The following is a 27,649-nucleotide window of genomic DNA, read 5'->3' on the forward strand; positions in this document are numbered from 1 at the left end:
CAAAGTGGTCTGTTACATTATAAGAATCAAGCGATGGGTCACAACCCAAACCAAATGATTTTGATGTTCAGTGAAAACACACATTTAATATTTCTACAAGGTTCTGTAAATTAATTCAGTTTGTTCATCAGACTATGGAGGAAACCAGAGGACACAGTCAACTCCTTCTTACAGTATTGAAGACATTCATGCTACAGATGTAAGTTGACCAGTTCAAGGAATTAAAGATATTCCATGTAATTGATAGGCGGGTGATTTCATACAATAATCTATCTACCATCAAAATGGCTCTGTATCATTTTGATTCCTGATGAAATGTAATTAAATTCATCCTTGAGGCCTGTCATTCTTGGGCTGATAAAGCTATTTATAAAGCAGCCCACTACTGTAAGAAAATTATATTAATCTCATGTTTGGAATTCGACCATCCGCACGATGGGTGTGCTCACCTGGGCTTTTTTGAAATTTGATATGAAATTGAATGATGGTAGATCAACCTCTGGAAAATGTGTGGGGCTAATCTGCACACATTTTCCTATGCTCACTGCACGACATACGCATAGACCTGTGTATTCTCGATGGACACAGCTTACAGGCACAGTCCTCCCTGTCACATTTAGATGGAATGTGACACCCAGGAGTACATCAAGGCATCCCAAAAGTGGGAGGGAAAAACCTTCCTCCTGCAATGGCCGGCCTAATTAAATAACAAAGGCTCCCTGGATCGGCCCTGTCTTTTGTTGGCCCTGCTGGTGGCAGTGACGCATACTGATGAGAGTTCATTTAAGCAGGCTCACGGGACGCCTTGTCGCAGGGCTAACAAAAGACAGGCGGCTCCAACACCTTTGATATGCATCAGTGTCAACCTGAAGCCAGCCTTCGCCTCTTAGTAACAATGACATTGATCTGTCATGTCTGGTACATGTGTTTACAGTAGGCAACCCCAGCAGGGGGCCCCATTAAGAGGGTAGGAGTATGTGATTTGATGGAGACAGAATGTCTGCTCTCGCCACAACTTCAAGGGAGACCTGCCTTTAATCATAAACCACAGGGAGCTCAATTAACCAGAGACACCCTTTGCTCCATAACAGACAGGAAGATGGGTGGGACTTAGTAGTACATGTTTTCACCCCTTTACTTTTCCTGTTGCAAAGCGCTCTGGTTATGACCTCACACATAACAGAAGATTGTTGGTGGGGACCCAGGATTGGTACATTAAGTTATCTTAGCCTACACCAATCACTGGGGCCCATTTGGCTTTAAAAGAGGGTTGGTCCCCTCTTTTGGCTGATCCTCTGAAGGCCTCGCAAGGAGTAACAAGAAGAACTCATTTGGACCCTGGCTGAAGGTAAAGTCTGCCTTACAGCTTCCAACAGTGAAGGAAAGTCAGGATTTCCAAGAGGGAAGCAAGATCCCTCCACTAAACATTTCCCTGGGAACAGAGGGAGATACTGAATTCAGAGGACCCTCCAAGCAGCTCCAGAACTTGTACCCAGTTCAACATGCCCTGCTAGGTTTTGCAGTAAGTTTCCTAGATGGGAAGTGCAGAGGGTCTCTGAACCAAATAAGGACAAATCCAGTGTCTGCAACATTCTCCTCAGCTTTGGGCAATCCGCCCAAAAGGACGACACAAGCCCAGCGAAGAAATTAGGAGGAATGCACTGGCAAGCATAAACCAGTGTTCACCTTAAAGGACATTTTTGAGGCAGTCGATCCCCTCGAGCTGCAACCAACTGCACAGCTAACTGTTGTCACACCACTGTCACTCATGCCATCTGAGACGCCTCGACCAGTGCTTTAGACCTGCCAACCAGCAATGAGACAATGATTCCTGACCCTTAGCTGCTGTGTAGGCCAGCCTGCAGCTGTCCATCCAGTCTCGCTTGCCGAACTACCTGCCGCCTGATACCTGCAGCTGTCTTCCATCTTGAACTCTGTCACAGAAGCTGCAAAGCGCCCTAAAACTGACTCAATGCTGTCGAGCACCAAGAACTTCTACAAGCAGAAGGTACATTGTGGTAATGTTCCCCTGGTCCTTCTCTGAAGGCCCCTAGTGACATTCTACAACCCATTGCTCTCCTTGTGTTGAAACCAAGTATTCTTGAACTATTGAGATTAACTACTTTACCGACTACCCTTCTGTCAGTATCCAGAGTGTATCCCTATTCCTTCTTGAAAACTGTCTGTCCTCTGCATTCCTTTACAGGGTGGGTTGTATTTTGTATTGTGCTAGAACTGCCAGAGGCACAGAAACTGCTCTCCTGAACACCCATGAAGATCTACTCACTAATCTTGATTCAAGCCTTCCTTCTGTCCTCATCCTCCTTGATCTTTCCTCTGCTTTTGACACGTCAACCACCCCATCCTGATCAATTGACTCTGTGAGGACCTAGGCATCATGGATCAGGCCCTGGAGTGGTTGACCTCCTTCCTCCTGAACCGACCCTCCAGGTCCAACTTGGGTCCTTTCTCTCCACCACCTCTCTCTCCCCATGTGGTGTTCCCCAGGGTGTTCCCCTTGGCTCTATCATCTCACGCTGGCTCTTCAATGTCTACCTTGCCCCTTTGGCCCACTTGATCTACACCTTCTCCTCTAACTTTCAGTGTTATGCAGATGACACTAAGCTCTCCTTCAGGCTTCAATCAGCCTCCTCTCCTCCCTCGCTAATTCCTAACTGTCTCTGCGCGATTCAGGATTTGTGCGCCTCCAGCGATCTGAGCATTAATGCCAGCAAGAGGGAGATCCTTCACATTGGGCACCTGCTCCTGCTTTCCCTCTCTCACTCTGGCCACCCTCCTTGAGCCCTCTACCCTCGCCTTCTTGTGAGGCAAAAAACCTTGGTGTCATCTTCGATTCCACTCTCTCCTTCTCCCCTCACATCACAGATCTTGCCAAAAAGGGCCACTTCCAGCTGCACCTCCTCAGAGGTATTGTACGTTTTCTCACTTTCCCCCAGAAGCTCACTGTCTCCAGTGTCCTGGCTCTCTCAAGGCTGGACTACTTCAACAGGCTCTTTCTCAATTTGACTACCTCTACTCTTCGCCCCCTGCAACTAATCCAGAACTGGAATGCAAGACGTATCCTTGGCCTCAAGGGACCATATCTCTCCAGCTTTGAAATCCCTCAACCTGGCTCCTGGTGGCTGCAAAGATCAAGTGCAAGACCCTCTGCATTATCTACTCTTCAAGACTTTCTGAGCGTCCTACGTGAAAATATCTTTTTATAAAGATCTTTTCACCAAAAAACGATTTAGAAAGACCATTCCATGACTGCAAGGAACAGTCTTTCTACACGAGTGCACACAGGGGCTGACATGCCTGTCGGGACATGGAAGTGCAGGACCAGGAGAACGGGTATGTGTGTGTTGGTGTGTGTGTTGTATTTTTGTATGTGCTTTGGTTTGAGGGAGTCTTGGGTGGGGGGTTGGCAGGAGGGGGCTAGGGAAATACAGTGGGAGAGGGTGGGGATTTGGGGCTGAGGGGTTTGGGGGGTGGCGAGAAACAATGGGGGGGGGCTCAGGGTTGAAACCCCCTGAATAGTAAAAAAGATTTTAAAAAAAACATTTTAAAGGTCTGAAGAGAAAAAGACCTTTACAATTCAGGTTTTACGGTCAAAAGAAAATCGGTCATTGTAAATGGGTCTTTTTCTCTTCAGACCTTTAAAATGAGGTCTTTTCACATTGAACCTTTCTGGGGCCGGGGCCCACAATACATCCAACTCTCTCTTATGAAATACCTTCCTTCTAGAGCCCTTCACTCTGCTACCTCCAACTCTCTGAGGGTCAGACGCTTCTCCAGGCAGAGAGTGGGTGATAGATCTCTCTCCTCTGCAGGTGCCTCCCTCTGGAATGGAACAGCCTCCCTGCCCCTCTCAGACTTGAGCCGGACCACCTGAAGTTCCAGGAGCAGCACAAGGCTCAAGACCCTCCTTTTCTCTTCTGTCTTCTCTCGCTCGCTTCCTTGCTAACTTACCTGTCTGTTACACCGACCGGTTGCTTGGTACCCTCAGAGTCTCACTGGGCACCTGGCTCCTTGCACTGCCTCCTGGGCTACCACGCCTTTGGGTCTGCAACTGTAGCCCCTATATACGCCTCCTCCTTTCACTTACCCAGAGTCACGCTGCCCTGGCTGCACTTCCCTCTACCCTCTCCCCTGCACTTCCCCTGCTCCCCTCCCCTTTGCGCTTCTCGTTGTCACACTTGCACGATCCGAATGGCACAAGGCTCGTTTGTCCTGTCTTCCCTCTGACTTCCCCACCTTGGCTTGTGGCGCGTAGAAACACTTGTATATAGGACCATTATAAATGCCATATCATATGTTGAACAGTGAAAATGTAAGTCAGGAGCCAGGAGAGGCGTGGAATACAGGTCCCATCCAGACAATCCGAGGTCATTACCTGTGAACATGCCAAGAAGCAGCAGAAAATGCATGCTCGGGAATAGACAGACAGTGGGCAACAGCAGTATGTAGCTCTTACTCCCAAACTGACTTAAAATAACTGAGACTACTGGAGCTCTGCGCCGTGGTCCTGCTGATGACCCCGTCCAGCCCACGGTCATCTGTGCCCACATATGGAGGAACACACACGCTATACCCTTTGTCCTCTGATGTCCAACAGGCAGTACCAGGGCAGCAGGGCCATTGGGCCATCTGATTGCAGAAGTGTGGCCTATTGTTCCCCAGCCCAGTCTTCAGGCCCTTGACAGATGAGGGGGCGGGGCGCTCATCTTCCCCATTCACTCTTCTCATCACTGATGGCAAGGCTATCGACTTGGAGATGTTTCAGTGGCTAATACGAAAAGCTCTGCTTAGCTGCCTGCTCTGGGTGTACAGGGGGCTGCACATGGCAGCATGCCTGCATTAATGGCAGTGCAACGCGACTGCAGCGAGGGCTGCTGCCTGCGTGATGTCACTGCAGTTAAGACCACCTCCCAGGGGGATGCCAATACAGCAAACAACTCTTTACCTCTAGCACAGACGCACCCCATTAAAACCGCAAGAAAACACCCCAATGGAAAATCACCATCTATACTAAACACTATACCAACACATGGACAGCTTTAATGCATCTGCAAATGCACAGGTGTGCGATCACAGCACTGCATAGATCATTTGTTAAGTGCTCACCTCAGACATTAGGCCAGGCAGCACTTTCCACATTCGAATCCCACGGTGGGGTCATCTCAGTCCTTCATCCATGAAATGAGTATCATTACATTGGCTATTATTAATACACCTGGTTTTACTGCACGTATTTAATTAAATTAATTAATCTTTTAATATACCGGAGACCAGTCTCTGAGCGCGGGACTTGAACCTGTGTCGCTCTGCGTTGACTTGCTTCCAAGACAAACGCCCCCGAGCTATCCTCCCGCCCTAGCATTTACACTTACAAGCATGCAGACTCCATCAAGAAGCAATATTTAAGTGCACAATGTATTATTATGATCCACTTGCAGTATTGAAACTGAGCTGGATTTTCCCAGATTTCGGAATCCGGGCAAAAATGTCTCCATGGATCCTGATTACGGGAAAAAAAACAGAAGCGGCCCTGGCACTTTGCCAGGTCAGTGGACTGGGAGGCGTGTAGGTGTGCCAACTGTGAGGGGCACCTGTAGGGGGATGCACTCCCCGGCGCTGGGCATGGGCGTGAGGTCACTGGCAGGCGCCACCACCGAGCGCCGGAAGTGTAGAGCCAAGGGGTCCAGGATGGGTATAATAAGAGGGGGTGCAAGGCACCCTAGCTCTCTTATCTCTGCCCGGTGTGCCGCTTAGGGAGCATTCTTCGTTTTGTCACCCGCCCACCCACCCTTTAGATTAGCAGGGGGAGAGTGGCTTGCGGTAGTTTGGAGTATATTGCATTGAATTGAGCAAGGGGCTCAACCTTTTGGGTCTCTGGAAGGGAGATGTATTGCTGATTAACGTTAGGGTCCTAGGTTCGGCGCGGAACAGTGAGGTGTAAGGCCAGGGACTCATAGAGCGGTTCTCACCGGTCTGTGCAAAGGGGAGACCGGGTCTGGGGGGTCTGGTCGGTTTAGGGGTACACATATTTCCCTCAGGCCCATCCCGTAGCGTGGTGGGCAAAGTCCATGGACCCCCCACGCTCTAGTACATCATGATGATGTAATTGATGATGTAATGATGACGCAAGTGATCAGTAATCAATGACGTAACTGGCTGATGATGCAACTCTTGCATTGATTTGTCGCATTTTGGTGATGCAAGATATATAAGAAATGCGGCCTAATGCCATCCAAAAATGTACATTGGTGTATGGTGTCCCTCACTGGCCCCGCCGCCTGCACCGCGCACCGCCGATACATGTCCTTGCCTTTAATACACTGCACCTGCAGTGGTCAGCTGTTCTGAGTGCAAAAGAGCTCTGCTCTGGCTTGTCTTGTTTTGAACTCAAGCTCATAAAAGCGCAGTAAAGATTAGATGCTGCAGACATAGCTACACTGAATGACACTGAATGACAAGGAGTGGCTATTAAGTCTTATTAGGTGCAAATGGTGGGAGATTACAAATGGGAGGCATACATAGTGATGCGTGCGGTGTGACAGCAAGACTAAAGCAGTTGTTTTTTCTTTCTAAATTCGGAGGCAATGTTTTAGGCTTACATTCAATTGCATTCTGGTAATTGTAGTCTTCCGTTCAGGATGTGGAACATAAAGAAAGAATCATACACTTTTTGCTCATATGTATTGTGGGGTTTGTGTATTACGGTATTTCTGCACAATTCAGGTATACTCTGTTATTTTAGTCCTGTGTTTTTAAACTTTTTACAGGCCTGGCACTCGCCTGCTATGACTCCACCCCTATCCCGGCCCTTCAATCTTCTCTCTCTGTCTCTCCCTCTGTCTCTCTCCCTCGCTCTCATGCGATCCCAAAGTAATGTTTTCCCATTTCTAGCACTACCTACGTGGGTATTCGGTAATAACCCAAGACCCCAAACCCTTAAAGTGCTACCGCCATAGGGAACCCCAAAACTTGCAGACAACACCTTGCTGAGAATGTCATCAGCACAAAGAGGGCATGCACATGACAGAGGTGTAAGAGCAACTCGCAGTATGATGACACTGCAGTAAGGGCATCTCACACTGTGATACGATGGCAGAGGTGGCGCATGCTCACAGTGTGATGTCACGACAATGGTATGGGATCAGACATATAAAGTGCAAACCATCACCTTGAAAAGGCATCCTAGTGCTGAACAAGACAAGAAACCACAATACCCAAAACCATAGGCTAAAACGGCCCTACCGAGGGAATAGGAAAGTCTTCGGTTTTTGATGAATTCCATAAAGTGTTTGGTAAGGTGGAGACTAGTTGGCAAGGAATTCCAGAGCCTTGAGGCCTGGGCTGAAAAGGCCTGACTGCCCCATCCTGATAATCTGAATCTAGGAAGAACCAGCAGTTCTGCGATGCTGCGCGTAAAGCTCTGGAAGGAAGATATTTTTAGAACCCACCTCTAAAAAACACAGGGGTGAGATTGCAATAAGTCTTGTGTACCCGGAACACGCCTTTGAACTTGATCCATTGTCCAACTGGAAACCCGTGAAGTGAGTGCAAGGCTGGTGAGACATGCACTCGTTGTCCCAAATGAAGCACCATCCCAACATCAGTTTATTTTATTACCTGCTGTTTATGTAGTTGCGTTTTTAGAAACCCTAAAAAACAGCTTTAGCCGAATTTAAACGAACTCGACACAAAAACGTTAACCAATTGAATTCTGTACAGAAAGGCAACATAATTAAAAATTCTCCTCAAGGAGCGTAATTGAAAAATATCAGATTTGGAGATTATAGAGATATGGCACTCCAGAGACAACTTTGGATCCAATCAAACTCATAAATGCCGCACTTTGAGAGGGAGCTGGACAGGTGCCAAAGATCATCCAGCCAAGGATCTAATACTGGACAATCTTCTGGTACATTGCAAGTATAGTCTTTAGCCTGTCTAAGGGAAGGACAAGTTACATAGGTGGGCTCCCAGCATCTCTGACACATTTATACAGCATCAGGTAGTTGACCAACGGGTGAAACGAATGCATGAGAAGAACCTCAAGCCAGAGAGAAAAGAGAAGCTTGGATATAGCTTCTTCTCCTTTACACCATTTTAAAGCAAACTGAACATATTGAATAAACACAATTGTAGAAAAGTATATGAATCTATTTATTCATTTAACCTTTATATAACATTTAATTACATAACACAGTGATAACACATGATAGCGCGAACAACAAATACATTCACAACAGTCTCTTTAGTTTAGCCGTGTGAAGTAACAGTGCCCAGAAGAAATGGATAGTGAGACACACTCAAGACTAAACTAAACGGTGATACAACACATTTAAAACAGCAAGTTTTGGCATGAACTTTGATAGACACAGTGTATGGTGCACTAATGTGAGGATTATACAGACTAGGCAGGGAGTGATTCCAGAGTGGATCACTACCTGTCTAGGTTGGCCAAAGAATAAATCAAATGTGCATATTAAGATCTGGGGATTTGCCCACATTAAACTTAAGACGATTATGACATATCCACAAGCTAAGCTTCTCTGAACAATGACTGTTCGTCTGCTGACTGTCAGAATGATCTAGGAGCAGAAGCAATAGCTTATCGTCTGCGTAGAGCAGCAACTGAATGCCTCTACAGGAAATCTCGGCTCCTACTTCCTGTATGTTGGAAGCCTGAGATTGTGTCATGCCTGCCACCTGCATGTGTGCCAATTTCGCAGCGAGCGTTCGAGAGAAGATATCCATTGCGAAAACCCTATCAAATGTATCCCCGAAGAGATGACAATCTGAGGGAGGAACTCCCTGAAGGAATATGAAATAAGTGAAAAGAAGAGCCAGTGACGTTACAAGAGACGAGAGTGATGCCTTGAAGATACTGGCTGAAGAGAATGTATAAATCATATAGAATCTGATGATTGAATGGAGAATCAAGTTGCTCTTTGTAAGCGGAAAGAAGATTGCATTTGTGTAGTGCACTAAAGAAAATGCAAGCGTTCAATGACTGTACAGACGTTGTAATGCAAGTGAACCAAGCAATCATAGATGCTGGCTATGTAGTGATTAGACTGCAGAAGGAGCAGCCATTGTATAGGAAGCTGGACATTCGGTTCACACATTTTAGTAAGTTTGGATCTATGGAGGAGAAAGGCCAATGGCTGTGTCGCAGCAAGAATTAGCTGAGGATTGTTGACAAGAACTACAAGGCTGTCTGGCCTGGTGTCAATGCTGAACCAGCCAATGTCTGTTATCGATTCTCAAAGGCAGTGAACGTCAGAAGCTGAATCCTCCCTTGTTAAAGTGAAGAAAGAGAACACCAAGCATGCCAAGTTTATTCAATTAAAACATTTCAATGCTGTAAAAAAGACCAAACCGTGGTCACCAGTCACGTGAGCTGAGGATGGTAATAGTGTTGAGCTTGGTGTTCTGGAACAACATAGAGTGTGCGCAAACTCCCTTATAGTCTCAGAGAGAAGAATACACTGCAAGGCAAAGTTCACAGACAATCTGCATGGCAGAAGGCATGGGTGATGAGAGACGATGGGCTAATTCTGTGGGGAGGTAAAGCCAGGTTCACCCCTGGAACCTGAGTGTGAGCTTACATGCTACTAAGTGAACCGAATGTTCCAGACATGGCACGAGCATGCCAACCAATTGTAGAAGTCCACATAACAAAGAGTCTTATAATTGAGAGCCAATAGTATGCTGTGTACTTAATAAAGGTTAAGGATGACATGTTTTAGAGGTAGGCATGAGTTGTCCACCTGATAGTAGAGATCCTATCACAATCCCACCCATTATAGAAAGTATACTTAGATGTTCCCCTTGAGCCTATTATTATTCTTCATATGTTTTTCTTATTTGCCACATAGTGTGATGTCACTCATGACTAATATTTAGTATAAATAGTGTGTTTATGCGTTCTGAGCTGAGGGATCGAGTGAACGTCCATTGATGTAGGTGGTAATCTCCCTGTTTTTGATCATTGTGAATAAAACAGCAAAGACTTTGCCATCTTCCTGAGTTGGTACGATTATTTGGTGTCAGAGTTATTCTGCATCCCATCCACTGCATGCATGGTGCCAAAAGGACTTTAATTTCATCTGTGTAGATGTAAACTTGACTTCAAAAGATATGATTAGGTCAGCCAATATTTCATGTAGAGATTAAACAGCAGCAGAGTAAGGGCTGAGTCCTGGGGTCCTCTGCAAGTGATGGGTGTACTTGCTGATTCAAATGTTTGCACTCAAACCAAAAGACGTGATTTAGACTAGGCTAAAGCTTTGTCCCTAATATGCAGATCAAAAAAGGCGAGACCTAGTGTTAGGACAGACTTCTCTTTACTGCACCTTTCCTTACATTTTAATAGGCCCCCAACTTTTTGCTGACCTGTACTTTTTACAGTTCAGTGAAGCCTTAAGCTGTTATGGGGAAACTGACTTGTCTTTCAGGCTGTCAGTACTGGGAAACATTGTTTCCCTTAGTCTTGCGAGTTTGTTGCTACCTTTAGTAATTTGTTACAGAACATATTGTGATGATGACACTATAGAAAGGACTTTGCCTCATGCAGTGTCCCCGCTGTAATGGCGGCTCCCACTGTAATGCCACTGTAGTAAGGGCAGTTTCCAAACTTCCATGGTAAGCTATTTACAGTCAGAAGATGTTAGTGCTGTTTTGACCTGTTTTGATGGTGTTAAAATATGAGGGCAGTGTGAGAGTTTTGAAATGGTTTGCAAATTTAGAGAGAAGTTCATTGACACGTCTCTAGAAGAGAGTAAAGATGGTGGTCGACTTGACACCCAGACAGTTGGTTGTCAATTGTAGGCTCTGCCTTGCTCCGCTTGTAGCAGTAAAATAGTGTAGGAGTTGTAGCAGTGAAATAGTGTAGGAGGCGTCAAAGCAATTGTACAGGCCTGCCTTGTCGTCCATCATGTAAGTACCAGTCGAGCATCAGGTGTGAGGGATGAAGGGACTAGGTCTCCTGACCATAGTTTTCCGAGAGGGGTGTGCACTGTCTGATATACCTCTTCCAGTGCCTTAATGTCGCGGACGTGAAACTTCAGTGCACCTTTCTTTCCTTTATAGTCAAATTATCATGCGGTTCACAGTTACTAATACAGTGGGATTCAAGTATCTAGAACAGCGACTGTGGCAAATATGGAGGGGCAATGATGATGTTTACTCATTTGCGTGTTATTGCGAGAGGCACCCCAATCTGCTTGGGTGGTGAGCTGCTCTTTTGCTGTGTTTTTAGTGGGCCCTCTTTTCTGTGTGTCTCAGCAGAGCAGTGTCTCTTCTGTATCAAGTTGGGGGCTTTGGTCTCTCCTCTCCTTTGATTTGAGGGTAGTACTCATTTTCGCCTTTTAGGTCACCCCTTGCTATGCCCTCTACTTTAAGTGTGCTGGTTGAGGAAGGGCCACTCTTTGATCCATGAATGAGGGTCAGTTCTGACCATGCGTACCTACTTTTGATTTTCACCATGGAGTCACAAATAATTACCCCCTCGCCTGTGAATATGAGCAAGTAACTAAGCTCGACTGCGTCCTAGGTGGAAAGGGTGCATTTAAGAGCACATCTTGATGCAAGGAATACAAAAAACGAATTTATCAGGTTGATCTCAAGATGTAATGTCCAAGCAATCGTCACCTAACCTGCTCTGCTACCCTGCAGCCTTCTACTTTGAAGACTGCCACTCAGCGTTTAAGAATTCAGCACTGCAGGTGAATCCCTGATACTGTTCAAAGTCACTGTATTAGCAATTGTGCAGTTCATCTACATGGCTTAAAAGCCAATCGTGCTATAACTCCTGCAGCATTGACAATGCCCACAGTCTCACCTGGAAAGTGCAGTCTGCAGCTGAAAAGTGTAACCATCTCTATGGGGGAAAACTATGGTTTCTGCCCCCGTTGCTACAGAAGAAAGGGGGCAGTTGCTCCACCCCCCCCCCCCCACTAACCCCCATTACTTGGCGCCTGTGCTTCTGATCACCCCTGAGAGTCGGGTGGAATACTTTATTTCTTTGGGGGTGATGGGTGAGCAGGGCCGGCCTGAGGCAGGGCAGTCCGTGCCGCCGTCCCTGGCTATGTGCTGTTGGGGGGTCCCACAGCCACCAGCTGCATCAAGTATATGAATACAAATTGCTTTTAACAGGGGCTACGGTGCTTCCAGGGTCGGTGCTCTTTTTGTGTACCAGCCTTGGCGAGGCAGTGCTGTCAGCTCCCAACCCCATGTGACTCTCTTCTAGAACCCCGCTACTCACCACTCATCTCCCAAGTAACCCATCAGACCCTGTGGGGCCTCACTGTTAGGACTCATCTTTGTTTGACCAGAGCATTCAACATAGACGCTCTTTATAAGTAACGGTCCATTCAGGAACCATCGCTTTGGACAAGGTGTTCAAAAGGTGTATTTTTTTTTTAAAGCACATCCAAAAAGCGAGTTTGCTGCCCAAATCTGTCTTCTTTGAAGACAATTAAAATATGTTGACAAAAAAATTGTAAACTATCTCGCCAGTTTTCTTCATTGGTTTGCTTTTTGGTGTGCCAAATATGTTTTTTTTTGTAGAATGTCACATTTTACCCAGATCATATGAAGCAAAACACACAGCTTACCTTTTCACATTATCTTTTGTTATGGGAATTTAAGGGCAGCCCGATTCATGGAATTTTTGCACGGTTCAAAGTGACCTTGGACTGCTGACACTAACCCTGATTCATGGAACTGTGCAAAGGGTATTTTTGCAGTGCAAAGTCAGTGCAAACCTTGCACAGTTCCATGAATCAGGCATGGCAGCAGTGCAAAGTCACTTTTCAATAGTGTAAAGTCACTTTAAACGCTGCAAAAAATCCCATTAATCAGGAGCCCTATGTCTTGAAGGCAATTTTTGTAATCTTTTCACTGAATTGCATTCTGTGATTTGTAGTCTTTGTGGGGTGTCATTAAAGGCCTCAAACTCACAGAACTAAAGGGCCATGTGGGAAAGGCCTACCTGTCATTACCAAAGGAAAAGCAGCATTATTTTTATTCACAAATGAAGAATTTCAAGGGTCCCTTTCACATGAAAAACAGGATTTTTAAACACTGACACTAAAACGGGTTTGCATGTGTGTTTGCAGTTTAAATGTGAAAAAGTTACCCCATCTAACATAAAAATGTCAGGGAAAAAGACATAGCGCGTGTTGACAAAAAGTAATGTATATCATTTTTCACATGCAAAATACCAGCATAAAAGAAACCCCCACTTTGTTTCCATGAAAAGGTTTCTGTAGGTCCAAGGCAAACCCTTTGCTTGCTGTGGGACAAATGTCATAAAGAACTCCCCCCACGGAAAGCCTGGTTTACATCCCCCCAGCTATTTTACAACTGCAATAAAATGTGGCTTGCTTGAAAGGTGTGGAAAACCAAGTGTCCTTTAGACTTGCAGACTCTGCAAGACAATTTCCCTTGGCTTGAGCATGACCAGAATGCAGAGAGCAGGTGTAAAAAACATGGGCTACAATTTCGAGGAGCTGAACTTTGAAAGAAATACAAGAATTGGATGCCTTTCAGATCGAAATAGTGGTCCCCTCCGAATAAGAGGACAGGCCTCGTGACATCACGTACTCATTATCTACCGTGGGGGATCTCTGTTTAGCAAATGCATCCCCTATTTTCGAGCTGAAACTCCAACTTCAAACAGGAAACCAACTTCAAAGAGGCTGTCATGATTCCTGCCCCTCATGTCCCCAGCCCTCCAAGATGTCAGGCTGGAGCCAGGCCACGATCACCTACATGGCCCTCAAGGGCCTCTCCATCCCTCTAAAGACCCACTTGGCGTCAGACTTGGCGCTTGTGGTACCAGACTCACTCACTCCCATAGGATAACATTGGGGATTGGACTTGTAGTGCATTGATGGGGACAAGATGGATGCCCCCACACATTTCGGTTCCCAGAACTGCATGTGCGGTCTAGTCTTTTGGGTGTGGTTCAGCCCAGAGACACCTGGGAGAACCAGAGACTATTTAAGCCACACCCAGGCTGAGGCTGAGAAACATGCTTTGCGTTTTCTGCACCTGCAGTGTGACACTCACCGTGTTCGGATTGGTCTCCAGTAGGCCTGCATCTTTCTTCTGCTCTCAGCTCCTGCAAGAACAAGAACACCGTTAGGAACAGCCTTACCTTGTGGCGCTTCTGCCCATCATTCATCGCTCCTTCTGTTCTGCGGGCATCTTCGGCGGTGTCATTCTCATCCCGGCACGTCGCTTCCTAAGGAAAAGGGAAAAGAACAGAAATAAGGGATTAGTAAGCATTCTCCAAATCTTCGCTTATTTTTAAATACTGTCCGAGCTTCAAACGCTTTCCTGAATCCCAGCCGCTCTGGGGGAACTCTGTCTCCGGAACTTCTCATCCATCTGCAAGAGGGAAAAGACACTCCAGGTTAGCGTGTAAACATCTAGAGGCACCGGATACCGCGCTTACCCACCGCCTTTGTTCTTCATAACCGGCATCCACGCTGAAAACGTCACGGCACCTAAAAGACACAGGAAAAGATCTCAGTTCAATGCAAATACAAAAGGTGTGCATCACGCATTGCGCTCTCACTCACCTTCAGCTTACTCCTCTCAGCAGCACGCCGCCATCCCCGGACACTGGCCATCATCTAAGGATGGAAAGGAACAAAGTTAGAGAACTGTTCAAAAGACTCATTATACTTACCTGTCGGACTCTTGCCAGTGAAGTAACTAGGCAGCAACGAGCCTGCATCAATCAACGCACCCCTGCGCTGAAACCAGGACAGAGAGCACACTATCCAAGAAAACAAGGTGAGCTGTGGATCAAAGGGAAGGGTTGGACCCCGGGGAAGAAGGGGTTCAAGCACACAGAGACAATAGGGAGTTAAACTCTACCAATCCTGTGTTTCAGGCCCGGTCTTCAGTCGAATATCCTCCAGGGAAGGGTTCAAGGTCGTAAGATGTCAGAACAGGCTGAGTGACGTCCCTGTGGATACCAGGTGAGCATTACAGAGACTAATAAAAACACTGGCCCAAAAATGGCAAATGCTGCTGGAGGAAGGAGCATATATGTGCACAGATGAAGATTCCTGAAGCACTATTATCATTTAGGCCTTTTTCTCAGCAACCAGTCGGATTTTCTTTTAATGTGGCATTTTCTAGATAATTTTCAGGTGATTTTGGTGATATAAAATTCCCCCACCTACGACTCAGGGAACTGTAATTGCCATTGAAAATGGTTTTCTGGCTAATCTGAAAATGTTCAAAATTTGAGAGTTAGCGAACTGGTGAAGGGTGGAATTATGAATGTGGAGTATAAAATTACATGTTCATAACTGTTATGCTTTCTGTAAAAATGGTGGGAAATTGCTGGTGGATGTCATTTTATTTAATTCCCCATGATTAGCTGAAAACGAAAATATATATATTATGGCATTTGCTAGTAAAATTAGGAAGTTTTGCTACATAACTAGTTTTGCAAAAATTTTACATGAGAACAAAAGGGGATTGCAAATGGAGCTGCCAAATGTCTGCTCCAGACTCTTAAACCAATCCGTAGAGAGAAGGGTAACTGCCCAATATAGTGTACTCTTGCCGGGTACTCCCCCAAGATTTAGACCTACAATACTGAGCACGGTATTATAGGATTTATTAACACACTAACCAGTGTTGGAATATAAAGCAATAATTCCTTTCTTTGTATTTGTAGATAAACATGTTTTCATATTTAGGATTTCGGTTGTTTTGTGTGGCAATTTCCACATGAGGTGACTCAGATGCATATAATAATCTTTTAGTCAATTGGTATCAAACCATTGAAATATATCTTCATATTTGTATGCATTTATTAAAATAAAACTTTTGTAATTTCCTACATGTTCAGGTAACAACCATTCTGCGAGCCTACAGGCATAATTGTTTCACCAGAGACACTACTGCAGGGAAGTTTATTTTTGGAAGAGAGCTATTGGATTGGCTGAAGCAACATTGCTAGTATGGGAGTAAATTACATGTTCATAACACTTATGCTTTCTGTGAAAAAGACATAGAATTGTAAAACAGTTGTGCAAAATGGTGCGGACAAAGCCCTCATTTTATTTATTTCCCCATGATTAGCTGAAAACGAAAATATATATATTATAGCAGCTGCTAGTAAAATTAGGAACTTTTGCTACGTAACAGGTCTGCTCCAGACTCTTAAACCAATCCGTAGAGAGGAGGGCTGGAGTTGGGAGTAGAAAGAAGGGTAACACCCAATCCTAGTTGCGCGAGAACTCTTGCCGGGTACTGCCCCAAGATTGTAAACTTGAGGGTGTCATTTCTGATATAGAATGGGGAATGCACTATGAGGAGAGCTGCTAAAACTCACCATCTGACAGCAACATGGAAACACCAGAAGAGATAGCAGAAATTGTAATTGTATGGAGCTGTCTATTGGAGCTGTCTGTTGCTGGGGAGGCCTACAAAAAGCAGACTGGCCCCTAAGGTGGAGAGCTGGGGGCCATCCTGGGGCGAGGAGTTACCAGATTCCTGCCCTAGCCTTCCAGAGGGCCCTGATATGCAGCTGGCTTTCCTGAACTTTCAACAGAGGCTTTCCATTTAAGTCAAACTGAGCCCTGGGAAACCAAAAGGTGTGGGAATCTTCTGGCCTTAAATCTTTTACCTTTATAGTGGGTCAGGAGGGGGGGGCAAAACTGTGTAGATCCTTAGCCTATTTAACTAAAAAATATTAATTTAATTAATTTTCTTTGGCAGACCACTTCGAGGTGATTTTGTTAAAATCCGAAAATAACAAAGCTCACTTCCCCTTGTGTGCTGAAATACTATAGCCTATAATCTAATTTGGTAAAACATTTTGTCCTGTTAACCCAGACTTATTTAAGGAATTGGGGTGTCTTTGTTCTTACATCAGTCCAATCTTTTGGTCCAACTTTCCCCAACAAAGGCCTTTCAGTGGAGGGGGGGGTCTGAATAAAAAGAACTGACATTAACTGTTTATTGTGTGACACTTAGCTTGGGGAGGGAAAGAACTCCCTGTGTCGAGGGTGGCCTCTCAATAAACCGTTACATCTTCAAGATGGGGGGAACGCAACAGTTGTACAATTTATGTTTAACATATTTCTTTAAGGAGTCCTTTATTTCCTTAGTACTTTAATGATGATCTGCGTAGTTTGCAAGTCCTCTTTATAAAACAGAGCATAGCGGAAAGCCAAACGGGGGCGGGGTGAGGAGGGCATAGGATCAGAGGGCAAATTGATTGTGATGGTTTACCAGGTCCATGGAAGTGGGAAGAGAGGATGCTGGACTGAAGAGGTTGTTCTCACTAGTTCTATGCTGATTTCTGAGGTACCAGTTGAGTGCACATGGGTTGATAGCATCTGCACGTTTTCTTTACAGTTACCTTCATGGCAGGTTGCCCAAAGCCAAGCTAAGAAGCTCTGGCCAGAGTATTAATTCTTTTGGTGCCCCTCAGGCCCCGCAGGGAGAAGAAATTAGTTTCATAAGACAGCCCAGCAGCGTTCCTGATACCCAGCCCAAGGCAGGAACAATTTTAACTACAGCATGTTGGGACACTGGGTGGCTATTCACCCGATATAAAGGGTGGAACATAAACAAAAAAGAGAATGGAAATAAAAGAAGGGTTCCTGAGAGTCGAACTGGGTACCGCATAATTAAGTACTGGGATGAGGAAGAGGTATGTGGCGGAAGAGTAGCTCACTGTATGTTTAAAAATAATAAAAACAATGCTTAGAGATTCATTTCTTTGAGAGTCAAAATAATCATCCAAATTAAAGGTATATTGCTAGTTTAGACAATATGGTCAAATGTTTGCACCATAAAAATAAAAACAACAGTTAGCTTCAGTATGCAATACAAACACAAACACCACTTTTTTGCATTTGGTTAAAATGCATTAATCCTTTTACAAAACAAGCATTTACTGAATTAATAAAATACATTTAAAATAGTCAGTTTAATAGTAGGTTGTACAAAAAGAGCAACACATAGATAAGACCAAATCAAGTTCATAGATGCTCGTTTACGGTAAAACCACAGAGTCTAATTTCAAATTCCTAATAAAATCCACTACAGCAACCACCACTGAGGTGGGATGACCATTCAAACATCTAGACCAAAAAGTCTCTGAACTGATAAAATCCAAATTAAAAACATGTCCTTAAAATAAAAAAATGTGCCGATGGTTCAGAATCTTGCAGTTTATCAATAAGTGGTGCAGGGTTTCTTCAGAATTACTGTCTTGACAAAATAGGCAGAATGCTTGACTCTTGTTAATCATGCCCCTACGTGCCAGCATATGTATTCTTGGATGGAGGTTGAGTCTGAATCTTAATAAATCATTTCTAAGTTGTTTATGTCGATATAAATTCATGTAACAAGCAACTACCCCAATTTTCTTGTGATCATTAACCAAGTGCGCAAGAGGGCGATATTTGTGGATGTTGTCAATTGTTTCAACCCAAACGTTTTTGCACCGTTGTTGCTTACACTATTCGGATTACCGATACGATCAGACTCATCCATTCCCAACTCAGACAATACATTTTTGCAGTAAACCACCATATTATTAACACATTTCCCTGTTTTATCCAATACAACACAGTAACAAAGCTCATAAATTGACCCCAAAGGAGGGTCCAACAGATTACGACAGAAAACTAAAAAGCACCAATCTGAGTGAATCTTTAGTGATTTTAACCCCTTTTCGAATCTCATTATCGATTCAGGAGTGAAGTTAGGATGAAGTAATACTTTTCGCTAAACAAAGCCGTCCAAAAGGTTCAGCTTATCAAAGATCTCAGGATTCAAAATGTCCACCCTGTACAACAGCTAAGGGACAACTTTCCCTTCATAAAATTTGAACACGTTTCTATAGAAAATGGACAATACTGCAGGCCTATTTTAGACATTTGCCCTATAAGTAATCCTGCTTTATGCTTTACCAAATCTCAGAAAAGAGACTGATTGGGTCTCGAGAATGGGAAATGCCAGATAGATCATCCTTCTGCTAGTTTTCAACTTCACATCATTCATAAACCAAATGCATTTCCACGTTTTACGAGAGGAAGTGAATTTTGGCGGGTTGACCTTAAGGACATTTTTCTCTGATTATTTGGTAAAGGCAGTTATTAACTTTTGTAAGCCTAAGGCTGTTAAAAGGAAGAGTAAAAAGTCATCCGCATAAGTAGTTAACGTAAATCGAATGTCTCCCAATTTTGGGGGAGCAAAAGAGTCTGTAGCTAAAATATCCTCTGTGTCCAATACACAAAGATTAAAAAGGGGGATGCAGGTATGCATCCCTGTCTAAGTCCCATGGATGCAGGTACTTTACGGGACATACTGCCTTCTACATTTAAATGTACCTGAATATTGGAGTTATCATGGAGACCCACCAAAATTTGAAAGAGACCATAGATGAGGGCGGCTGACCATGTTGAAAGATGATGAAAGGTCTATCAAGGCCACATAGATCTGTTCATATTTCCTGGTCCACAATAGATCCTGTAGACATTTCATTAAATATCTGTTTTATTAGAAAAGCATGTTTGAAATTGTTTTTAATCACCCAGCGCTCAGGGTCCAGACTTGGAGGTAAACTAGGATGACAGAGGCAAACATCTTAGATCGGCATTCATCACCATGATGGGGCGATGATTCTTAGGATCCTCTGACAGGCCTTTTTTCAATATCAGTGCAACGAAAGCAGTTATCCAAGATGCTAGTTATATACCAGTTTTGTTGACATTTTAAAATAAAATGCTTAATAAAAGTGCCACATTGCTTTATCTGACTTGAACAATACATTGGATAATCTATTTGGACCACAGGCCCAAGAACAACTAGCTTTTCTAATGCACACCATCACCTCCTCTTCATCAATTTCCGGATGAAAGTCCATCCGGTTGATCACCCTTCTGCTAAAAACAGGATAATCATTGTCTCTAGTATAAAAAGAAGCAAAATTATTTGCCTAAATTACCTCAGGTATAGGGTTAGTATGCATAACAACCTGATGACTACCCAACACATTTATTAGAGTCTAGAAATATGAGGTGCTTTTGGATCTCACAAGTTCAAGCATCATTTCTGCCTCCATTTGCAGTCTCTGTGCCCGATGGTTCTTTGTTAAACTTTTACATTGAAGTTTTACTTTAGCAATCTGATGATTACAAGCCAGGGAGGACGTTTCAGTTTTTAAAATATGTTTTAATTTTAGTTTGCAATCCTTTCTTCCTGTCACATAACTGATCATTGAAAGCATGCAGGTGCTGTTTGTGCAGTTTCATGGCAATCCTACATTTATGGCGAGGATAAACAGCATCAATGGTGCTATCAATAAAGGGGTGAAACGTTTCATCCAAAAAAGTATTCAACTGCCAATCCAAAGTGGAGTCCTTGAAGAGAGAGTTCATTATTAAAAGTAGCCATCTTTGAGAAATTCCACGTTAATCTAGTAGCCCCTGCATTCACTGTGACTTGGGTAAGGCCTGTATCAACCAATAGCGTTCGACCCACACAGAACAAAGCCACAAGAATATTATGGTCATTGGCGGCGGTCTGTAATACCTGAAAGTTTTTCCACAAAGCATAAAGGCATGAATCACAGCACATATAGTCCAAGATTTCCCTCTTATTGCCCCTCTTCTAAGTGACATTCATGAGTTTATCCCCTAGAAAATTGCCATTCAGCTTCTGGATTCCAAGAGACGTAAACACAAGAACCAATGAACCCCATTAAGTACCTTTTGAGATTGATTCATTAATCGAGGCAAACTTAAAAAGTCATCACCCTCCTCAGAAACCTCAAAACAAGAGTAGATAAAATCACCCACACAAAAAACTAGACCCAATTCAAATGGCTCCCTCCAATCCTGTAAAAAGGCCTCCAGTGACGCAACACTCTCGTACCAATAAATATTGATGATTACAAGCGGTACACATAATTCCAAAGAACCTACACTTCTTTTGCAATCATCCCAGTCTGAATGTTAATTTTCTGCCACCAAATGAGTATTATTACTCGATTTAATGGCAATCAGCAGACCACCGTAGAATCTATGCTTGCCCTGTTTACCTGCATGCTGCACATTAATGTTATAAGGGGCATTTTCAAAGGCCATGTCTCCTGAAGCTTAAGTAAATCAAACAATTTTAAGTTATTGACAATTGCTACCGTTGAAAATAAAGCTGTGTGGCCTCCGGTGTTCCAAGAAGCAACTTTGAGCAAATCACTACAGCTAGAGATTGTACCTAACTGACTCCTCCTCTGGGACACCGTGAGACACGCGCTGGCCAACCAAGACCAATCATTATTATGCATGTGTACCACTTGCTTTTGCAGCACCATTACAACATTCCTCTTCCCATGTACCACAGTGTCAATCAGTATACGTAACTATGAAGATTAATTTGCTGCTGTGTTCTGCAGAAAAGAAGTAGCAAAGTTAACTTCAGTCTTAAAGGATTTGAGATCAAACCCCAATTGCCGCAAGGATGGAGCCTCTGGTATCAAACCATCCAACACTATCTTACAGCTACTGTCCAAAATGATCCTATCTGTTCTTGATGAATGATTCCACAAATTACACCCGGTCAATGCCCTTGGACACAATAGCTCTTAAGTTCTGGATTTGTGAAAAAGAAGGCCCAATACATTAAGGGGCTGATTCATGGAATTATGTGCACCGAAGAACGGGCTTTGTGCGCCATTCTGCTCGCAAATCCCCATTTGTGAAACAGGGATTTGCGGGCAAAATGGCGCACAAAGCACGTTTTTTGGCGCACATAATTCCATGAATCGGCCCTAAAATGTATTGAACGTCAGATGTCTACCCTCAGAAAAAATACATTCCAGCAATAATGTATGCTTCCTGTTCATAGACACCCCGGGACAGGAGGCTTTCCTATCAAATAAAGCTCAGTTCAGGCGGATATCACCAAACCTGGTGAGTCTTGATAAGGGTTGAGGTAGTGATTGCACGGGACATAGGGGTTTAGTGGTCACAGTGGCTACATCGCGATTATGCAAACGGGGCAATTAAGACCGGTGTAAGATGTTTTAGGTAAGATTGCACCTAGCGCACCTCGATGAACACTGTATGCCCCAGGGTTACTTTGTGATGTTTGTATTACCCTGTCTCCAGGTACTTGCTCCCCCACCACAATGTCCATCTGCTGACTGATTAAATTAGTCCCTACTGGCGGCTGCAAAGCGGGGCAATGTCTAAATGTCTACCCAGGAATATATCAAAACCTGTGTTGTACCCTCCACCCCTAGGTCGTTATCAGACATATCACGAGGACTCTTGAACAATTAGAGATCTGAGACGCATCCTCGGCCAAGGGACTCACAGAGGTAGTTATTGCCTCCATTCGGTTATCTTGCGTGTCCAGGACAATAGTTTCCGATTTCTCTACAGTGATCACCTCCTCAAGACGGGGTAAATGTGCGTCACTAGAGACCCTTTCGCGGGCCTAGGGCATTGCAACAGTTTCACTTTTCTCAGAAATCTCCTCGATGCCTTATGATTTCTTTTGCAGGCTTTCATGTGTTTTGCTTTTTTGGTTTCCAAGATGGCAGCCCCTTTCTCTTTTCTTGCGCACTTCTTTCCCGCGATCAGAGGCAGTCGCCAGCTCTAGACGACGAGCACTCCACTTCGAATGTGTCACGAGTGCCCCTCGCGGGGAAGACGGCCCAGCCTCGGGAACAGGAGACTCCCCAGCCCTTCAATCAAGAGGCACTTGCAGCATGGCAGAAAAGTCAACAACCGTTATTTCAACCTCTGGAGCCAAGGCAGTATTTGCCACTGGTGGGACCCAGTGGGCAAGCAGGGACTGCGGAATCTGCTACTGGTATAACCTCATTCGTGCCACCAGACCCACTGGCCGCCAAAATCTGGAAAGCCACCAGCCCTTTTTTCCATGTGCCGATGCCAAGGGCCCTCAAATAGTGATTGTATATCCCCATGCTTTTCAAGGTGTTCCAATTTGTTTTTAATGCACTCTAACTTCAGGGAATTCATTTTTATTTCCGAAACCAAATTTTCATAAAGGTCAACAGAGGCTACACACCATTAAGTGCCTGTATAGCAGATTGATTCATTTCATTGGCATTAGATTGGTACAACAGTGACGCGAAACCTGGGCCAAAACTATGCCGAGGCAAAACAGGAGACGAGCTGTAACTTTCATCCGAGGATGAGTCTCTAAATAACGGCGGCGTGTCCTCATAAGAATCCTTAGCCCTCTCTTGCCTGGGAATGGCATCCATTGCCTCATTTAGGTCCTTATCTTGACCTTATAGGACTCAACCTCAGCGTCCAAAAATTGAGTTCCGTCTGCATTAGCATCATTAAGGTCCCGCAACGTGGGAGGAGCTTGGTCAGGAGATTTAGTTTAAGTGGCAAAAAGGCAGATATTTTTGCTGATGATTTGCTCTTTGTGGGCAGATCTAGTAAGACAGGAGGATTAGGATTGGAGGGCTCTGGGGACGACGCTGCTATGGGTAACGCCCTGGCCAACCCCATGAGTCCAGTATCATGCTTGGGCAGCCCAATTGCCATCTCGCTCCGTAATCCATACATGCAGGCAAGGAAAAGTAAAAAAGAAAAAAAAAGATACAATCTTTACCAGAAGGGAAAATAACGGAACAGTCTGTCCAGTCTGGTGTTTCAGCAGGCAATGCTTAAAATCAATAAATGACTGCCAATTTTCCCACACCGCCATACTATGAGTATGGCCCTAAAGTGGGGGATTTACCTCCAGCACCATGCTGGATATAAATCCTCCCACTTTCCACATCCCAAATCCTAAACTGCGAAAACCCCAGCAAAGAACTTCACACAATCATCACCAAATTCACCAAACCGGCATGCACTACCACCGTCCCGACCCCATCACAATCACCTGTGCGACTCACTCTCTCTCCACTTTTAAGCCACGGTGCTTCAAAGAACAAATGCGCTAACCACCAAACTGGCCCTCTTGCATCCACCAGCCAATCCTCCCCCCATACTGGGCAATCCACCACCTTCGACCACAGCGCAACCAACTTTTGACTCCTTTAGTCCGATATCACCTGACCAATTTCTCAACCTTCTCTCTGCACGCAAACCATCCGGCTCGCCGCTAGACCCTTGCCACAACCCTCAAAGAAATGTTTGCTTCTACCTGCGCAGGAGAACACGCAAGATCCATCATAAATGACTCCCTTTCCTCAGGTATTTTTCCCGACGCATTCAAAACGGTTCATGTCAAACCTCTAATAAAAAAAAACTTCCCTCGACCCTCTCGAGCCCAAAAACTACCGCCCCATCTCAAACACCAGGTTCCTTGCCAAACTCATTGACCGAACCACCTACTCCCAACTAAATGCCTTTGTCGAAGCCAACAATCTCCTAGACCCCGCACAATCAGGCTTCAGAGCCCGACACGGAACTGAAACCACCTTAACCTCAATCTGGGATGACCTTAAAATCACGGCAGACTCTGCGGGATGCGCCACATTAATCCTTCTTGACCTATCCGCCGCTTTCGACACAATCAATCACTCAATCCTCCTTGACCGCCTCCACTCCCTAGGAATTCGTGTAACCGCCCTCAAATGGATAGATTCATTCCTCAAAGATAGGTACCAAATAACGCTACTCTCCTCCTATTCCTCCCAAGCCCGACCATTCGATATGGGAGTTCCACAAGGAGCATGCCTATCTGCCCTCCTTTTGAATCTCTACTTGATCACCCTCCCACCAATAATTCGTTCACACAGCATCCTCTGTTACAACTACGCTGATGACACTCAACTAATTCTAAAACTCTTGAACTCAAAACCCAACCGCCGACCTGACCTCGCCTCCTGCCTCCTCGACATAGAGCTCTGGATGACCCAAAGCCACCTTTTGCTAAACCCCTCGAAAACTGAAATCATGGTATGTGGCAACTCTGAATTTCTTCCACACCCACTACCCTGGCCATCTGCCATGTCTAGCTCACCAACTCCCTCTAACTCAGTAAAAAACCTTGGATGCACCCTCGACTCTGACCTAACACTCTCGCGCCAAGTCAACAACGTCTCAAAGTCCTGCCACTACCACCTTAAAACTCTTAGGCGCATCTTTCTATATCTCTCCTTTCCCAACAGACTCTCTGCGGTCCAATCAATTGTTATATCAAGACTGGACTACGCTAACCCCCTCTACCTCGGAGTCCAAGCTTACCAACTGAATAAACTTCAAAGAGCACAAAACGCCGCAGCCAAACTGCTACTAGTGCTCAGCCCGAGAGACCACATCTCCCCAGCCTTTAAAACTCTGCACTGGTTACCAGTGGCCCGAAGAGTGACCTTCAAAACCTTATGCATTCTTATCGAGCAGTGCATACAACCGGACCTCAATATCTTCAAGATAAGCTAAAACCATATCACCATCCACGTACTCCAAGCTCAGCCGGCCTCCTAGTCATACCTAAAACAAACTCAGTCAGGTTAGGCCGATCATCATTCTGAGCCTTAGCCCCCGCGCTGTGGAACGCACTCCCACCCCACATCCACCTGACTGAAGATCTAATGTCATTCCGCAAACTACTGAAAACTTGACTCTTCCCCTAAAACCAACCCGTACTCAAACTAACCCAATCTGAATAACATCATCCCAATGACACCAACCCAACAAACTACTAGATCTTGAATAACATCAAGATCCATGAGACAAATCGACAACTAATAACCGCTAATGTAAACTAAAAGAACAAACAGAATAGAACGAGTAAAGTAGATCAAAGCAGTGAAGTGGAAGAGTGCGTAGAGCTGAAGTAGAGCCAGCGTGTGTAGAACAGACTAGTGGGTAGAGCAAACGAGTGTATGGAGCAGACGAGTGCGTAAGAGCGAATGAGTGCATAAGGGCGGAGGGGTGCATGAGAGCGGAGGGGTGCGTAGAGCAGGTGAGTCCTTAGAGCGGGTGAGTGCATGGAACAAGTAAATGCGTAAAGCGTGAGAGGGCATAAAGCGGACGAATGCCTAGAGCGGAGGGGTGCGTAAGAGCGGGTGAGCGCATAGGTCGGATGAGTGCGTAGAGCGGATGAGTGTGTAGAGCGGATGAGTGTGTAGAGTGGATGAGTGCATAGAGCGCATGAGTGCGTAGAGTGGATGAATGCGTAGAGCAGATGAGTGCGTAGAGCGGATGAGTGCGTATAGCGGATGAATACGTAGAGCCATTGAGTGCGTAGAGCGGACGGAATGAGTGACATATCTGGATGGAATGGTGACGAATGCGGATTGAATGGGTGACGAATGCGGATTGAACGGGTGACGAATGCGGATTGAACTGGTGACGTATGCGGATAGAACGGGTGACGAATGCGGATTGAACGGAAAGGTACAGGAAAGTATGTGGATAATAAGTGTGAAATATGTGGATGGAGTGCATTAAACAACTTAGAAATACACGGAACAGACCGGAGTACACAGAATAGTTTTGAATACATGGAACGGATTCAAGAGAGTGGAGCGGACTGGAGTGCATGGAGCGGGCTGGAGTCCGTGGAGCGGGCTGGAGTGCGTGGAGCAGACTGGAGTGCACGGAGCAGACTGGAGTGCATGGAGCGGACTGGAGTGCATGGAATTGCGCGACTTTCATGGAATGGTTTGGAATGCATGGAACGTTTGAAAGAGCATGTAACCCATCATATCACATCACCACGCTTACTCTCTTCCTTACACCACCATTGAACTAGAACACAGAGTTACTATGACACCATTCGGTATTGCTGTCCTCATACTAACATCTGCCTCATACTCCCCATCACTCTAACTAAGCACTGCTGGTTACACCCCCCTCCCCCAGCCAGGCGTTCTCCTCAGGCCTAACGCAGCCACAATCGATCTGGATAAATCCTGCCAGAACGAACACATACTCTTGATCTCTCAACCACCACACCTACCGCTAAGAAGCAGCTATTACACGAATGCCACACCTGCTGCACACATATCCAGTGCTCACACGCACTTTTGACTCTCTCTACTCTCACTACTGACTTGAACTTTGGTTCCCAAGGGCGTTCAACCTACCAGCGCCTTCAGACCATACCAACGGTACATAAAGCGCTATATAAATGCAAAGTAACATAACATAACATAACATAAAATCGGCACAATTGGCAGAATTACTGTTGCGGTAATTCCAGCGGCAGTAATTCTGCCATAAATTCCCCGTAGAGTCCAATGGCCTCTCAAGAAATGGGGATACATTTCTCCACCACCACTTGAATTCTGTCGGTAATTCCGGCGGACCAAGTAGCGGTAATGGTAGTTCTGTTGTGCTGTATTTTGGTGGCTTTACTGCCGGAATACCACCCAACTCATAATGAGGCCCTATGAGCATGTATAACTCACCACAGGCACAGAGGTGCCCCACAGGGCTGCACAGCTGCTGGAGTAACGCTGCGATGCACCCTGGTAATCGCCACACCGGGACACCAGAAACCCCAGACCAGGCGCCTAGCTCTACTCAGTTCACTGACTCATCTACGACCTCCTAAGGGCGAGCCAGAACACTGGGCACCCGCTCGGCTTCACATGCCGCATAATCACACCCTGCTCCCGGTATCTCTTTTCTCTGTGTTA

The sequence above is a fragment of the Ambystoma mexicanum genome, chromosome 1p, assembly GCF_040938575.1.
Source record: "Ambystoma mexicanum isolate Mex_15411 chromosome 1p, UKY_AmexF1_1, whole genome shotgun sequence".
NCBI classification, from domain to species: Eukaryota; Metazoa; Chordata; class Amphibia; order Caudata; family Ambystomatidae; genus Ambystoma; species Ambystoma mexicanum.